Below are 18,695 nucleotides of genomic sequence, written 5' to 3'. Positions count from 1 at the left end.
TATGATTCTCCTGACTCCTATTACTAGGAGACTTGGTCATAGTTTGAGAACTGTGTGGCTTGGTAAGTAGCTCTTTGTTACAGCAGCTGGTTAGAATAGTCAGCCACAGGGGGCCATGCCATCCTCCCAGCAGTCAGCTATATTGATGTCCTCCCCACCCCCTCCTTGCCAAGAACAAAGTCTATTGAACACTGGGAAGAGACATAATGATCAACATCAGTATATTTTATAGACATCTCTTCAGAAACTTATGAGAAAATATTTGGTACCTAAATAAAAAAAAATGACATGTTTTCATGTTTCATTTTGCTTTTAGGGTATTTGGAAGATTCCTTCTAACGTAAGCATGGCTTTTCCTGTTTCTTTTAGAATGTCAGTTGTGCCATTAAAATGACCAAATTTTATTCCAACAAAGAGTTGAGAAAATGTAATTTCTTCTTTGCAGAAATGAGGAATTGTGATTATTAAATGTTGCATATGTTCACAAACTCGGTTGATAGAGTACTTGGATTTAAAAAATTATGTTTAAGAGATAACTTGTTGGGTAGGGAAGAGAATATGTATTAAAAATGAAGGTGGTATAAAATTTAAAAACCAATAACTTTTCAAAAGAATATCAGTTCTCTAATAATAAAGATTGAGCACTTTGCTACACATATTAGGTATGAGAGGCTCATAATTGGAGTCTTTAAGCGACTTGCCTGGTGTGTGTTAGCCCTGGAAAGCTGTGTTTGGTCACTAGAGTTCTACTAACTACCAAAAGTAGTTATTTTCTTTTTCCTTTTTTCTTTCTTCTTCTTTCCTTTTGGGGGTTAAGTGACTTGCCCAGAGTCACACAGCTAGGAAGTGTTAAGTGTCTGTGATCAGATTTGAACTCAGGTCCTCCTGAATTCAGGGCTGGTGCTCCATCCACTACACCACCTAGCTGCCCCCAGAAGTAGTTATTTTCTAGAATCACTGCACTTTAGAGCTTTATTATCTGATATCCAGCATCATCTTCACCAGAACCTTAGACACTCCACTGGGGTATTGGACTCTGGCAGGTAAACTTTTGCCTCAGATTTCCCTGGGACCTCTAAGTCATTTCCCATCTTCTTCACATCCTGATATTTCAGGAGTGCCCAATCCCTTTTCACCTCCCCTTTAGAGCTTATTATTTACCATTAGAGTGTGAGCTCCTTGAGGTCAGTAACTATCTTGCTTGTTTCTCTCTGCAATCCTAGGCCTAGGACTGTGCCTGACTAAGTACTTAACAAATATTTTATCTATTCTTTTTAAACAAGGGGAAAGTAAAATCCACAGATGTTAGTGGAAAAAAGAAAGAGCACTGGCCTAGAAGTCAGGGAACTTATGTTTTCTTCCCAACTTAGCTGTTATCCACAGGCAAATCTTTCAGTCTATTAGATTATAAATTTAATATATTGTGTACACTCTTGATATATTGTGTACACTCCAGTGCCAAATATAATCAGTCAATAAACATTTATTAAGCATTTACTATATGCCAGGCGTGTTTCAGTGTTGAATAATTTAAAGAAAGGCAAGAATATGGCCTTTCACATCGAAATTCTTTTTTTTAGGCCCAACTTTATATAGATTCTGTGAAATATTAATAATATAAAGTATTAGTCTTTGGGAAGTCTGATATGAAGGAAATAATGCACATAAACTGATAGGATGGAAGTAGAAAGAAATTCAGTGTAGAGTAAATGCACACACACACCAAAAAAACAAAACAAAACAAAACACAAAAAGAGGCTGTTCACTGCTTCAGTGAGACATCATATAAAGCTCAAAATCTGAAGGAACAAAAAAGGGGAAAAAATAGGTAGCATTTACTTTTAAGGGCAGCAGTTTTACTCACAATATTTCTACTCAGACATTGAAACCGAATTTTTTGTTAGCTTTTAGATTTATTTGTGTTTAGAGGGAAGTAATTTGAAGGGGGAGAAAAGAGCCTTATAATCCCAGTGTCAGTCAGTATTCTAAATCAAGACCTACACTCAAGTTCTTCCAGTGAAATTCTCGGTTATGTCTCTCAAGCTTATGTCTGTCTCTGAAAAATAGCCTGATTAATTTTATTCACCATCATTATCAGAAGATTAATCACTGGAAAGGGAACTCTTTTGGCTACAGTAAATTGTGAACGCCATCAATGGAAGCTTCGAAGAGTTGAAACCTGCTGATGGAAGGTGTATGCACGCAGGTGAAATCACAGTTCTTTCAAAGTATTGAACTATATAAATATTAGAATATAAAAGATTTTAAAGAAGAGACAGTATAATAAAACAAGAGATGCTTAAGTCTTAATAAATGCATTTAAATCCTACGTCAGTCACATACTATCAAGTGAACATTTAATCTATCTATAATAAAAGAGTTTAATTAGAAGACCTCCAAAAAAATTTTTTTTTAAACTTCGAATCTATGATCTCAACCATGGGGTTCTTTGAGGGTGAGAGTATTAATAAAAAGGAAGATGAAGTAATAAATGGATTTTTTTAGCCCTCTTCTGGATGGCAGTTCCACAGTCCATCTGAAAATGCCATCAAGTTGGATGAGACAGGCTGCTCTATAAGCTTTGTGAGCTGTTTTCTGGCCAGCAGGAGAGAGGCATCAGCAATCCTGCTATTTAGCTGTATACATATGTGAAAGTCATTAGTATTTGTGTTTTAAACTCTTGGTAGACCTTGGTAAGTGAAAAGCTGAACTAAGTTATATCACAGAAATATAATACTCATTCTGGCTTTAGAATATTTGCTGAATGGAGATATTTCCCCTGTACGTAGACTATATTTGTGTAATGGGATATTTGTGCAATGTGGCTTTTCTATGGTTTCCTCACTATCCATATAAAGTGAAGGAAATATTTCTGTTGGGTCAGTATTCCTGAAATACAGTGCCACAAACCCTGCCTTACATAACCTAGTCTGCTAGACACTCAGGAGAAAAACAGGAAGTCAGTACATATACACATTGAAAAGATTAACTTAGGATATTTTTTAAAATAACGTCAGACAGACTAAATTAAATAATAATTTTTTAGCCCCAGAGTTTAACTTGGGGGAAAAGTACTTTTCATCTCAAATTTAATGTGCTTTTCTACTTAATTAAATTCAACAAATAAGTATTAATTGATCTTACAACTTTACTAGGCAATAGCAGAGATTTTTAAAAATTTAAGCCTGCTACTAGATGAAAAGAAAGGCCTGAATCCTTGTCCCAGTCTGTCATCATTAGTGTAATCCTGGGCAGTGATAAAAATTAATATGTAGAAATACCATGGAGGTAAGTATATTAATATATTTTCCTCCATTGTTCACTTGAGAATATTAAGAAATATAATTATTTACTTACAATCATATGGCTAGTTAGTATTTGAGGAAGGCGAAATAGTATTATAAGTAGAAAGAACATGACTGTAGTCAGAAGCCAGTATTCATATTCTTCCTTAGATGCTTATCCATGTGACTTGGAGCAAGTAACCATCCTTTGGCTTTATTTTACTCATCTGTGAAATGAGAGTTAATGAATTCTGAGAGCTTTTCAGCTTAAGAGTTATAATTCTGTAAACCCGAGTTTTCTTAATTTCAAGTAGAGCATCCTAAGAACCACATCTTCTTTCTTCTCTTGGCTTCATATTCCTCAATTGTGAAATGAATTATTTGGATTGGAAAATTTTTGTGACGTAAACCCTTGGTAGAATTTGGTGAGTGAAAAGCTGAACTAAATTATATCATAGAAACTTCTAAATATTTCTAAAACTTCACCTTTCCCATGAGATACTTATATAGTACTGTGGCCAGGTCTACTGATATGGGCTCAAGACTTTACTCTTAGGTCACAAGGATTTAAATGTTATTTGCACTGCAATCTGAGTCCAGGTAGCAAAGCAGGGATGAAGAAAGAACTGCCCTTAGTTTAAGGTACTGTTCCTTCAAGGTTTGGTCAATGACCTGGGTCATACCACTGCTGAAAAGTAATAAATGCCCACAATAGGATATGATTGAGTCCAATAAATACAAATTACTATAAGAATTTAGAGAGAAGGGGTTGGATAAACAGAGAAAATGGGGAAAAGAATACATGATAGGAGAAAGAGGTTGGGTATATGTGTAGTGATGAAAATAAACTTGTAGTATTTGGAATACTGTCTAGCTTTGAACAGAAGATTCATACTAATAACAGTGGGAAAATTAGGTTATAAAATTAGGTTGGGGCCAGATTATAGAGGATCTTGAATTTTTAATTTTTGCTATAGGCACTGGTCAAAGCTATGATTATTGGGGGTTTTTTGTTTGTTTTTTTTGTCGTTGTCATCATACCTCTGAAATCATAGTTGGTTATTACATTCATCAGAGTCCTTAAATCATTCAATTGTTGTAAATTGTTCTCTTGGTCTGCTTACTTACTCTTTCAAGTTTCTCTGAAACCAGCTCCTTTGTCATTTCTTACAGCACTGTAGTATTTCTTTATATCTTTATGTCATCATTTGTTTTATCTATTACCCAGCTGAGGGGTATTCCCTTAGTTTTTAGTTCTTTTTTACTACCCAGAGAAGAGTTACTATAAATGAATATATGTATATATGTATATCCCTATCAATAGATTTGAATCTATGTTGTACCTATTTGGATGTTGCTCCATCCATTTCAGTATATAGTGGAAGGAATCTGACCAAATTTAATTTCTTTTAATTTTTTAAATTAATTTTTATAATTATAACATTTTCTTTGACAGTACATATTCATAGGTAGTTTTTTTTTTATATACAACATTATCCCTTGTACTCCCTTCTGTTCCAAATTTTTCCCCTCCTTCCCTCCACCCCCTCACCTAGATAGCAGGCATTCCCATACATATTAAATATTTTATAGTATATCCTAGGTACAATATATATGTGAAGAACTGAATTTTGTTGTTGTTGTTGTTGCAAAAGAAGAATTGTATTTGGAAGCTAAAAATAATCTGGGAAGAAAAACAAAACAAAACAAAACAAAACAGTGCTCACAGTTTACACTCACTTCCCAGTGTTCCTTTTCTGGATGTAGCTGATTCTGTCCATCATTGATCAATTAGAATTGGATTAGCTCTTCTCTATGTTGAAGATATCCACTTCCATCAGAATACATCCTCATACAGTATCATTGTTGAAGTGTATAATGATGTTCTGGTTCTGCTCGTTTCACTTAGCATCAGTTGATGTAAGTCTCTCCAAGTCTCTCTGTATTCCTCCTGTTGGTCATTTCTTACAGAACAATGATATTCCATAACATTTATATACCATAATTTGCCCAACCATTCTCCAATTGATGGACATCCATTCATCTTCCAGTTTCTAGCCACTACAAAAAGAGCTGCCACAAACATTTTGGCACATACAGGTCCCTTTCCCTTCTTTAGTATTTCCTTGGGATATAAGCCCAGGAGTAGCACTGCTGGGTCAAAGGGTATGCACATTTTGATAACCAAATTTAATTTCTGCTCATTCCAGCTGTTCAGTGTTTCTATCAGTTTTTGTCCAATAGTAATTACTGACTTTAGTATCTGGAGTCTTTGGGTTTATTGAACACCAGGCTACTACATTCATTTGCTACTACATATTATGAACCTATCTTTTCCACTCACTATTTTTAAACAAACCAGTATTTTAACCAGTGCCAAATTGTTTTGAGAATTAATAATTTATAGAATAGTTTGTGTTCTGGTACTCCTAGGCTCTAATTTTTTAGATGGTTTTCCCCCTTCCCTTGAAATTCTTTATCTTGTGTCCTCTTAGTGTGTTTATTACTTTTTACTAGTTCTATAAAGAAATGCTTTGGTATTTTGATGTTATGTGATGTAATAAATAAATTTCTGTAATGTTGCTATTTTTATTATATTTATTCAGCTTATCCTAGGATTTAAATTTTATACAAAGATTAGTATAATTTTGATATGCCAGATGGTTTGCAGAAGAGAGCAAGTTAAGACTGGGAAAGCAGTAATAGGCTATTGTGTTATCTGTACACAACAGGGATTGAGAAACGGCCATAAGGATGAATGAATATGAGAATCTATGGAGTTTGTGATACACAAGAGATGTGGGACAAAAGGTAAGCCTAAGTGATTGAGAGAATAGTAGTGCTGTTAGCAAATATAGCTAAGTCTGAATAAAAAGTTATTTCAGGGATGAAGATGGGTTTCCATTTAGATATTTTAAATTTGGTGTGACATCTGTGATGTACAGAAGACATTTAAAATAGTTCCTCTTGTTCTAGAGTAGTGAAAGATGATTCTTTAAAAGGTGTCACTTAACCAAACTTAGGCAAAACTGAAAAGGAAATATAAAAGTTGGGGAGACAGGCTGTTTGAATTGAATGTAAAACAAAGAGAAGCACAATGTAGTTTAATAAAGTCATTAAATACACACTAATTGAAAGATTGTGTTAGACAATGATTAACAAAACCTAAATTAAGTAAGAAGTAGTATCTGAACTCTAGAAGTATACATTCTATTGAAAATGCAAAATGTTAAAAAAAAAAAAAAAAAAAAAAAAAAAAAGATTTGAGCAAGGAAAGAGCACCCAAAACTGGAGGGAACTTGGTGCTTCACCTAGGACATGACTTAAACTAAATTGGAAGGAAATCAAAGATTCTGAGAGGCAAAGATAAGGGAGGAATGCTGCTGCCTATTGGACATTTAGTACTAGATGTCCTTTAAGGGCCATCTCCAGTAATCCCAATCTATCTTGCCATCAGATCCAGATGACTGTAGAGGAGAAAGTAAGGGTAGTGACTTTGCCCTCCCTCACTTAAATCCAACTCATTTAGTCTTGGCATTATCTCCCTGATATCATGTCCCCTTCAAGCAGGAAAGATAAACAATAACTGATTGTCCTTTAGACATCTAATTCCATATGTACAAAATAAAACTTAAATATTCCACCCTCCTTCAAACCCTTACCTCTTAATATTGTCAGATTAAGCTCATTACCTCTAATTTCATCAACATACTGATAACTGAAGCTTGACACCATCTCCCTCAGCTTCCTCTCTCTATTTAGAGGACTGGACAATGGTGTACAAACTTCTCCCAAAACTTTTCTTTATAAAGGGAAAAAACTGGAGTTTTTTATCTCCTGCAGTTTGAATCTGCTACTCTGCCTGATTTCAGTTCCACAGAACAAGATGCCCCTAGTTACCTCCTGGTCTTCTCCTTCTTTTGTTCCTCCTTTTGTGTGGTTTTCTCCCTCACTCCACCACCCTTATTAGATTATAAATTTCTTTAAAACATGCATTATCTATTATTAATTTGTAGCTCCAGTATTTAGCACAGTACCTGGCGCATAGGCTCTGAATTCTATTTCTGACTCTTAGAATCCCTGCTTCCATCCAGACATAGCTGAAAAATCAGAGAGAGAGAGAGAGAGAGAGAGAGAGAGAGAGAAAGGGAAGGAGGGAGAAAGAAAAAGAATGAGAAAGTGTGTGTGTGTGTGTGTGTGTGTGTGTGTGTGTGTGTGTGTTTAGTTACTATAGCCTTCTTCTCCAAGGATACTTTCTATTCTTTTTGTATCTTGTATGTAAGAATGTATTTATCTATCTTCTCTGTTAGAATGTCTGCTTATTGAGGACAGGGAATTAATTCTTTTTTCATATCACCAAAGTTTAGCATAATATCTGGCACATAGTAGGGATTTAATAAATAATAAATACTTCATTAAAGTAAATAAATTTAATTTATACAGTTAACTGGCTGACAGCCTATGAGAAGGCACAGAGGTAACCAACATGGTTAGAATCTAGATTTCAGGAAGAGAAATGTGTATGAAAGTTGTGAGGATCAAATGAGGTAACTGCTTTGAAGATTTAAAAATATTATCTAAATGTAAATTATTTTTATGCCTAGCCTCTTGAGTTTGTCCCTATCTTGCAGCCTCCCCCAAATTAGTTGCAGCTGGACAGCTCCCACGGGCCCTTGGCAGTGTTACTCTAAAGAAATGGCTATTTCTAAGTGGTTCTAGACAAAGCCTTCCTTTCATTTCTCCATAAATTTTTTAAGTCTTCTGGTTTTGTTTATGTAGTGAGGATGTCATCATAGATGTCATTCATTTCCTCTAATAGTGTCCAAAAAAGTGTGAGAACAGAGGACATTCATATTCATCTTTTTATTCTCCACCATGTTTAATATCCTATTTTGTATATAATAGATACTCAATAACTGTTGAATATTTAGTCAATTTTGAATGAGTAGGGGAAGGGGAAAAGGACCTTAACAGGTATTTTCTGCCCACATATCCCAAATTGTCCTTCACACTGTAACTTTTTGCTTAATCCATATTATGTTACTCTTCTGCTGCTCAGAATCTTCCAGAAGCTATTTTTGGCATTCTGTCAAGTTCTAATTTCTTTGATAGGGATTTAAATTTCTTCATAGAGTAAGTACTCTCCTCACCATCTCCCCACCTACCTTCCAGACTTTTTCTTTTAAATTTCTTCTCATAATTTTAAAAAGATGGGATTTTAATGATAATGTAGTTCAACTCCCTCATTCTACAGATAGGGAAACTAAGGTTCTAAAAGTGCACATCTTTTTCATGCTAAGACAGTAATGAGTAGCAGAGCTGAGATTCGAATTCAGGCACCCTGACTCCAAAATCTTTCTTCATCTACTGTACTACTCTGCTTTCATAATTCTTCATATAAATCTTATACTTACTATCACAAGTCTATGACTTAGCTTATATTCTTCCCTTTTCCCCTAAAATTTCCTTCCTCCTGCCTCTTATTGTATTAGGGTCCTCCTTTAAAACCTAGCTAAAAAGCCACTATGTCCAAGAAGCTATCCCTGGTATTAGTAGTTATCAATAGCTTTTACTTCTTCATATCCCATAAAGCACTCTGATTGCAGCTTCGTGCTTTGGCTGGATTGTTTGTCCTGTTATGTTGATTCTTCTTTATTTTTTACTATCAGTAGTTGTTTCTGTCCTCTTATTCTTCCAAATCATTGAAGTCAGGGATCTTGTTTCATCAAAATTGCATATTTCTCCCTGCGCCTAATTTAGGGTAAGTACTCAATAAATGCTCATTAAAATGAATTAATTATCATAATTAAAAAGTTATGACAGATAGAAAGGGGAAAAAGGATTGATGAAAGACATATTAGGATCATAGATTTAAAGCTGGAAAAGAACTAAGAAAGGTCTTTTCCATAAGAAAATTGAGTTGTACACTTCCAGTTGATCAGTGATGGACAGAAATAACTGCACCCAGAGAAGGAACACTGGGAAGTGAATGTAAATTGTTAGCACTACTGCCTATCTACCCAGGTTACTTATACCTTTGGAATCTAATACTTAATGTGCAACAAGAAAATGGTATTTACACACATATATTGTATCTAGGTTTTATTGTAACACATGTAAAATGTATGGGATTGCCTGTCATCGGGAGGAGGGAGTGGAAGGGGGGGGATAATTTGGAAAAAATGAATACAAGGGATAATGTTATAAAAAAAATTGCTCATGCATATATACTGTGGAAAAAAATTCTAAATAATAATAAAAAAAAAGAAAGAAAATTGAGTTGTAGAGAGGTTGCCCAAGATTTCACAACTATTAAGTGACGGAGCTGAGTTTTGAACCTTATTTCTCTGATTCTCAATGCAACAATCCTTCTACCATGCAAAACCATACTGCCTACTTAAAAGAATCCAGTAATATATTAGATGTGAGAAACAAGAGTACAAAATGACTCATCCTAAAAGCTAGAATAATTTAGAGATTGGTGGTATTATTAATAGGAATAGGGAAGTTGGAAGAGGAAGCTAGTTTATAGGGCATTTTTTTTTAAAAGGAAGGAGATAGATTAGAATTTGAAATAATATTTTAATGAATAAATCCTAAAACTTCCTCCCCAGAATTCATGGATATAAATTTTTGAGCTATGAAAAGCAAGTAGGAAGAGGCAAACTCTAATTCCAGGATAAAATACAAAATCCTGTGACTTTAAAACCCCTTTACAACCTGTCCCCTTTCTACTGTTCCAGTGTTCTTCCATTTACTCTTCTTATCTGTGTACACTGCAATCCAGCAACATTGTCCTTTTTATTGTTCTTCACAGAAGAAACTCAGAATTTCTACTCTGCCTTTTCACCAGTTGTTCCCATGCTTAGACAATAACAGAGATAAAAGGAACAAGTCAGGATTTTTTGAGAATGGGTATATTTATTTATTTATTTTTATTAATTTTTATAATTATAACATTTTTTGACAGTACATATGCATAGGTAATTTTTTTTTTTTTTTTTTTTTTTACAACATCATCCCTTGTACTCCTTTCTGTTACGAATTTTTCCCCTCCTTCCCTCCACCCCCCTCCCCTAGATGGCAGGGAGAATGGGTATATTTATAGGCAGTAGAAAAGGAGCCAATAAATGGGGAGAGGTTGAACATAAGTGACAGAGTAGGGCTGATAGAAGGGACAATCTGTTGGAAGAGATGGGGATCACTATACTAGTGCACTAAATGCTCTAGTTGGTGGATTATAATAATTTACATTAAAACAGCAACTTCATTTTTTAAATTGACTAATCCCAAGGCTTTTGGTTGATTGGTTAACCAAAAGAGAAACTTTAAAAAGGGACTGGGGTGTGATAAGGGGATGGATGGGAACAATTACAGTTTTAGATTCTGCAGTCCTTATTCCAATGAGTGCATTAACTATGTAGTCCTTAACTTTCTATCTTCCCCAATGATTACCATAGAAGCACAATACTTTTGTGCTTATGGTATATTCTTTTAAAAACATTTTAAATTATTTTTTATTTTTAAATTTTTAAAAATGTTTTAATTAAATATTAAATAAATTATTTTAAATATTTTTTAAAATAGTCTTGTTTTTCATCATATGATGATCATAGACATCATATTTGCCTACCCATTGAGCCTTTCCTTGTAACACAGAAAACTGTTAAGTAAAACCAGTGGACATAGAGATTTGGTCTTGGGGACTATGTGCCATTCTTCATGTATGTCTCCCACCTCTCCAGAAAACTGAGAAAGGTATATTTTCTATAGGGCCAGGAATGGTTATTGTAACTATACAGCATGTGGATTAATTTAAGTGCTCTTTTTGCTCATATTACCATGGAATATTGTTTTCCTGTTCTGCTTACTTTGTTCAGCCTTATAATATAACTATAGCAGTAGATTGTGAAGTGATGAGGATCTGTAGCAGAGTAGCAACAGTGTCAAGAACATGTGCAAGAGATATAAAGGGAGAATCGAGAGGATTGTCAAGAGATTAAATAGTGAAGAGTCAAGAATATTACAGTACAAGCCTTGGGTATTGGGAGGATAGAAGTACATTTGATAATAGTCATATGAAGGAGGAGATTTGGGGAAAAGGTTGTAAGCCTGGGTGACTTGGATTATTGTATGCTGTACCATAATTATGAGTATAGGCATACCTTGGAAATTTATGTAGGTTCAATTCCAAACCACTTCAATAAAGTAAATATTGCAATAAAATAAATTTTGCAGGAAAATGAGTCATATGATTCCTGGTACATATAAAAGTTATGTTTTATACTATACTGAGTCTATTATGCATGAAATTATCTTTTATGTCTTTTTAAAAAATGTACATTAAAAATACTTTATTGCTAAAAACTGCTCTCATTTGAGCCTTCAGTGGATCATATTCTTATGGATGGGAGAGAATTTTACCTTGTGTTTGATGGCTGCTAACTGATCAGAGCAGTGGTTACTGAAAGCTGTGGCAATGTCTTAAAATAAGGCAACAATGAAGTTTGCCACAATTATCGACTGTTCCTTTGAGTTGAACACTTTAGAGGCCATTGTGTTAATTGGCCATTTCAACATTGTTGTGTCTCAGAGAATAGGTAAGCTTGAGGAGAGAGAGAGATGGAGAGAGTGAGAGTAAAAGAGAGAATGTGAGAGGGGAGGAGGAAAGGAGAGAGACAGACAGAAGATAGAGGCAGAGATGATAAAGACAGAGATAGAGAAGGGACAGTTGATGGAGAAATCAAAACATACACCAAATTTTTTGATCAAGTTCATTGATATGATCACAGTTCTTAGCATCCTAAAACAATTGCAATAGTAACATCAAAGATCTTCAATCACAGATCACCATAACATAATAATAATGAAAAAGTTTAAAATATTATAAGAATTACCAAGATGTGACAGAGACATAATGTGAGTGTACTCTGTTAGGAAAATGATACTGTTAGACTTGCTTGGCACAGGTTTGCTACAAACATTCAATTTGCAAAAAATGCAACATCTGCCAAGCCCAAAAATGAAGCACAATAGAAAAAGGTATTCCTGTAGTAGTTACAGGGAAGGTAGGAGGGAAGATGAATTTAGCTTTGAATATGATGAGTTTAATATGTCTCTAGGCATATAGTTGAAAATATCTGACAGACAGTTGAAGAGGTAAGATAGGAGAGAAATTAGAGCTAGATAACTGAGAATCATCTGTACAAAAATGACAATTGAATCAATGGGAGCTGGTGAAATCACTGTGACATACTAGAGAAAGAGAAGAAAAGAGGGCTTAAGAGAGGGCCTGGAAGAACATGTACATTTAGTGGAAAGAAGATCCAATAAAAGAGACAGAAAAAGAATGGCCAAACCAAAGGTAAGAGATCAAGGAGTGTCACAGAAACAGAGTAAATTAAGTGTTGAAGAGAAGAGGGTAATTGAAAGTATCAAAGGCTGCATAGAAGCCTAGAAGATTGAAGATTGAGAAAAGGCTATTGGATAGCAATTAAGAGATCATTGTCAACTTTGGAGAAGGCAATTTCTGTTGAATGGGAAGGTCAGAAGCCATACTGTAGAAAAATTAAGAAGATAGGGAGAGCAAATGAAGTGGAGAGTATCCTATTACAGAATAGATAACCTCCTCAGGGAATTTAGACAGAAAATAGAGGAGACTTATGAGACAATTACTAGCTGGGATAGATAGATCAAATGAGGGTTTTTGGGTTGCTGTTTTTTGGGGGAAGGGTTAAAATTAGGAATGGGAATAAAAAGGTATATTTATAAGCAAGAAGGAAAAAATCTAATGGGAAAAGATTAAAAATAAGGGAAAGAGGGGCAGCTAGGTGTGCAAAGTGGATAGAGCACCAGCCCTGTAGTCAGAAGATGAGTTCAAATCTGTTCTCAGATTCTTAATACTTTCTAGCTGTGTGACCCTGGGCAAGTCACTTAATCCCAATTGTCACAGCAAAAAAGCAAATATAATAATAATAAGAGAAAGAATGGTAATGATAGAGAGGAAAGTCAGCGAAAGAAGATGGAATGGAATGGGATCATTTGTACATGTAGTACCATTTTCCTTGGTAAGAAAACAGGTCATCTCTCCAAAAGGGTGAAGGAGGAGATAGTTGGGGAAAAACATGAGTGATATGAGATGAGGATAGACAAGAATGAATGAAATTTTGGCAAATGGCCTCAATTTTGTTGTTTTTCAGTTGCATCCAACTCTTCATGACCCCATTTGGGATTTTTTCGGCAGATACTGTCACTTCCTTCTCCAGCTCATTTCACAGATAAGGAAACTGAGACAAACAAGATTGTGTAGCACACTAGTGTCTGAGGCAAGAGTCGAACTCAAGAAGATGAGGCTTTCTGACTCCAATCAAAGCACACTATTCCCTGTGTCACCTGGCTGCCTGAGAGCCTCAATTTACTCAGTAAAATATGAAGCAAGGTTCTTTGCTGAGAAGTTGTGGGGAAAGAATTCCTTGGGAGGTTTGAGGAAGGAAAAAAGTTTTGGGAGAGCTGTTGTGGTAGGTGAAATAGTGAATCAATTAGGAAGGCAAAAAAATATTGCCTTATTCTAGTGAGGACTCAGTTGGTTGAAATTATATAACATAAATTGGTTGTGGATTCAATCTACATGATTTCTTTAGGAATAGAGATAGTGAATGGGGCAGCTAGGTGACACAGTAGATATAGAGTGCTGGCTCTTAAGTTCAGATCCAACCTTAGACATGAGGTATGACCTTGGGCAAGTCACTTAACCCTATTTGCTTCGGTTTCCTTATCTGTAAAATGAGCTGGAGAAGGAAATGGCAAACCATTGAGTATCCCTGCCAAGAAAACTCCAAATGAGGTCACCAAGTATCAGACATGAGTACAGCAAAACATCAAAAGAAAGTGAATGATGGGAGTTATCCAAGGTTGGGGCTCTAAGCAGCATAACTAGAAATAGGAATAGAGGGATTCAAGTGAAGAGGATAGTGTATAAAGCTTAACTAGTTAACTAAGAGGTCAGAATAGAAAAGGGGGGAAAGTATAGCCAGTGTAACATGGTTATCGGGGATGGAGAGATGGAAGGTCATAGTGAGGACAAAGAACAGAGTTAGGGTGATCCCTAACTCTAATAAGCCTAATAATAATATGGCTCTAATAAGCCAGAGGAAAAGATTTTGATCAGAGATTTCTGAATTCATACACATTGATATAGAATACTTGTAGATGATAGCAAGATCACCTTTGACTTTGATATGATCTCAATTTGCATGTTCTCTGTAGATAAGATGGAAGAGAAATAAATAAGTTAAGAAACTGGGAAGTTAAGAGTGTTTGAGGAAGTATCAGTGAATGTTGAAGTCCTGTAGTATGAGTGCCAAAGTTAGGATAAAAAGAAAGCATGTGAGTTCACCACTGAAATCATTGGAATAGGAAGGATGATATTTGGGAGGCTTATAGAAAACAACTCTCACTCTTCAACTTTTGCCAGTAAGTAATATGGGATAGATGAAAGTACATCCAGTACTAGAAAGGATAGGCAACTACCATTTGAGGGAATTAGGATTCAATAAATGCCAGAAGATGGAAAGAGTGATAAAGGAAAAGTTTTCAAACTAAAGCAAGTTTGTTAAATATAGGGTCTCCCAGAGAGCACAATGGTAGGGTTGGGCAGGTCTTAAGAGGAACTTTGGGAAAGAAATAATTGGATTGGTGGTGCATTTAGAAGTAATGGAATGGGCAATGGGTGTAAGGTGAGGAATAAGATTTGCATAACAGTCAGGGGTTCAGAATCCCTGGGATGGAGTAGGAATATGCTAACCATTGAGGAATGAACTTGGGCAGATTATCTCTTTTAAAAAAATTAAATTTGTTTGATTAAAGCTTTTTATTTTCAAAACATATGCATAGATAATTTTCAACATTCACCTTTGCAAAACTTTGTGTTCCAAATTTTTTTTTCTGTCTCTTCCCTCGACTCTCTCTTAGAAGGCAAGTAAGCCAATATGTTAAACATGTACAATTCTTCTATACATATTTCTATAATTATCTTGCTACACAAGAAAAATCAGATCAAAAAGGGAAAAAATGGGAAAGAAAACAATTTGTAAGCAAACAACTATTTAAAAAAAGGTGAAAATACTATGTTGTGATCCATATTCAGTCCCCACTTCCTCTCTCTGGGTGCAGAAGGCTCTCTTTATCACAAGACTATTGGAACTGGCCTTAATCACTTTGCTGTTCAATCTGTCAGAATTAGTCATCATATTATAATCTTGCTGTTGCTGTATACATTGTTCTTCTGGTTCTGCTCACTTCACTCAGCATCAGTTCATGTAAATTGCTCCAGACTTTTCTGAAGTCATCCTGCTGATCTATTCTTACAGAACAATAATATTTGATTACTGTTTGTATCAAAGTAACACATAATAAGTACTTGTTTCTTGATTGGATTATAGGAGGAGCTTTTTGGAAGATAAAATATTTAGTCCCTAATCTAGAAGATGGCTGGAGGTTGTAGGATTGATGCTGTTCAGCCATAGTTGACTTTTTGTGACTGTGGGATTTTCTTGGAAAGATACTAGAAGTCTTTTCCTTCCTTAGCTCATTTTTCAGATGAGAAAACTGAAACAAATAGGATTAAGTGACTTGCCTAAGGTCCCATGGCTAGTAGATAACTGAGATCAGATAAGAATTCCTGAATGTAAGTCTATGTAGAATTGTAGAAAAGACTAAAGAAAGCTACTTTCACAAAACCTAATTTTTCCCAGGTAACTATTTGAAGATAGCTGGGAAAATTGGGAGACATGGGGCCCTTTGATTTAGATTTACAAGGTACTTTCATGTAGTTCAGGAACCCCACCTTCCTTTTTTATTTGGAATTAAAACCAAGATTTCAACTATTATCCTTCCTGAGCAAGTCACTGGAGTATGTAAAAAAAAAAAACCACATAAAAAATAAAAAAACACAGTCCCTGCCTTGGAAGAGGAAACGAAGTAAACAAACACTTTTTGTGCCAGATGCTGTGCTGAATCCCTTATAAAACAACAGTCCTTCAAGGAGGGTACTATTATTATTCCCATTTTATAGAGGAAACTGGAGTAGGTAGATTAAATGATTTGCCTACGTCACATACTAAATAGCTCAGGAGGAGTTGAACTCAGGTCTTCCTGACTAAGGGTAGCTAAGTAGTCTAGTAGGTAGAAAAGGTAGCCCCTGAGTCAGGAGGGGCTAGCCTCAGACACTTATTAGCTATGTGTTCCTGGGCAAGTCACTTAACCTTCTTGATCACAGTTCCTCATCTAAAATGAGCTGGAGAAAAAAATGACAAATTCTAGTCAGGTATCTTTGCAAAACTATTACTCGATGAAAGATTGAAATTTTGTCCTTTGTAAATTTTTTTTTTTAAATTTTAATAGTGTTTTTGCTCTTAGAGGCCATTTCATTTTATCACCATTTATTTGAGAGAAACCATTTGGACTTGTTGCTAAAGTAATGTCTCAGTTTCCATAAGCAAGGATACAAAATTAGCCATTAGTATTAGTGATTATTCAGAAGTAGATTTTTTTCCTTTAGCATATTATAATAGAATTCAATGTTTTTCCCATAAAATCCAACTTTTTACATAGTCTTATATTTTAGATCATATTTAATGATGACTTTTACCTTTAGAATTGAATTTTATTGAAGTTATAATGATAGTCTAGACTAGATTCTCTTTTCCATGTTTAGACCAGCAGATTATAGGTGCTAAGGTGCTTCTTTCTCAAAATGGATAATATTCTTGTTGCATGAGAAAAAAATGGCAAACTCCATTCCAGTATCTTAGCAAGAGTTATACTCAATTGAAATGGCTAACAATTTCTTGACTCAAGATCCAGTCCTTTTACCACTTTTTTACCAGCTGTCTGGAACAGAGTTTCATAGAACTAGAGATGAGTGGACTTAAGAGACCACCTGGGCCAACCTTGTCTTTTTATAGCGGAGGAAGTTAAAGCAAACAGATTAAATGACCTGCCTAAATTGATGTAAGAAGTAAATGTCAATCCCTCTGACTCCTAAACCAGAATTCTTTTCATATTACCAAGTTGTCTCTGTGCTTAAGTTAATTTCAATTATTAATAGTTATAATAAATGGAATCTAGCAACTTCAAAATAAACAGTTAATATAAATAATAGAGTGTAAAGAAATTTAGCAAACAAAGCAAAACCAGAAAAACAGTATACACAACAATGTAAATTATTGTAAAGAACAACACAGTTGCTTGTTGACAAAACAGAAATTGATCATTGTATAACAACAACTAGCATTTATGTAGCATGTTAAGATTTATAAAATATAGGTCATCTCATTGGTTTCTCCTATTTTACAGACAAGGAAACTGAGGCTAAGAAAAATTGTTTCTAGCTCAAAGTCACCCAAGTAGTTGTGTCTGCCCACAAGTTAATTAAATCAGTAGAAGTATGGTGTCCAGAATGCTGAAAGTGATCATCTCCTTAGTCTTCCTTAAGTCAGAACACATATGGGAAGTATTGCATTCAGTCTGGGAGGATCATCTTTAAGAAGGATATTGATAAACTAAGAGATACTTAAGTATAGAGCAACCAAGGGTAAAGAAACTCAAATTCTTGCTATATATAAGTCAGTTAAAGAAACTGCAGATATTAACCTGGAGAAAACAGTGAGAACCTTGACTGTTATCATGCATCTGAAAAGCTGTCTTGTGGACAAAGACAAGTGAAATAAAAAGAATTAGACCTCTTTTCAACTCTTCACCATTTTAAATGGATTTGTGATCTCATCAATGTGGGTCCCTCCTGTCTGTGCTGTGTACAGCACAATTCTTATCTCATCATTCCATACCCTTCCTCTTCTATGAAGGATCTCCCTAACATTAAAAAAAGGTTTCTTTTTTTAATGTTACTTTAGCATTTTATGGACACTTATTGCAGCATTCAGCTATTATGTTTTCCTTCCATGGCATGGCAAACTCAATCCCTTTTCCCATCAGAAATATTTTCTTGATGTCTTTTATTTCTTCCTTTGATTGTCATTATTGATCTCATTAAGATTCTAAGGCCTATTCTTTGGTTTGGTGAACCCCTAACCTGGTCCACCATTTCATGAGAAATGGCCTCATTTCCCATTTCGTTTCACTCTCCTCTCACTTCGCTCCTAGATTTCTCTATCTCCTCACAAGAAGCCTTATACCTTACCCTCTCTTCCACAGTACCCTTCTTCTAGCTCCTTTATGTGGTCCTCCCCTCATTAGAATGTAAATTCTTTGAGGCAGAAATTATCTTGCTTATATTTTTATATCTGGCAGCATGCCTGGCATATATGAGTGTTTTTAAGTTTCATCTGTTATTGAAAATATGATTTCCAATTATGATCCCCACATCCTTGGTACTTTGATTTACCACAATTT

The 18,695-nt window shown here is 35.0% G+C and overlaps 1 protein-coding gene across 2 annotated transcripts in view; it reads left to right on the top strand.

The window, feature by feature from the left end:
* RIN2 (Ras and Rab interactor 2) overlaps positions 1 to 18,695 on the top strand; it is a 233,937-nt gene that overhangs the window by 103,928 nt on the left and 111,314 nt on the right. Inside the window, exon 3 of one of the 2 annotated variants that reach the window (XM_074287755.1) lies at positions 6,017 to 6,095. The exons of the other annotated variant lie outside the window; for it this stretch is intronic. The gene's annotated coding sequence lies outside the window, so the exon portion shown is untranslated. The remainder of the gene's footprint in view (positions 1 to 6,016; positions 6,096 to 18,695) is intronic. 2 annotated transcript variants of the gene reach the window in all.

Source organism: Sminthopsis crassicaudata, chromosome 2, assembly GCF_048593235.1.
Source record: "Sminthopsis crassicaudata isolate SCR6 chromosome 2, ASM4859323v1, whole genome shotgun sequence".
In the NCBI taxonomy this organism is placed as follows: domain Eukaryota; kingdom Metazoa; phylum Chordata; class Mammalia; order Dasyuromorphia; family Dasyuridae; genus Sminthopsis; species Sminthopsis crassicaudata.
This window is presented reverse-complemented; position numbering and strand designations above follow the sequence as displayed.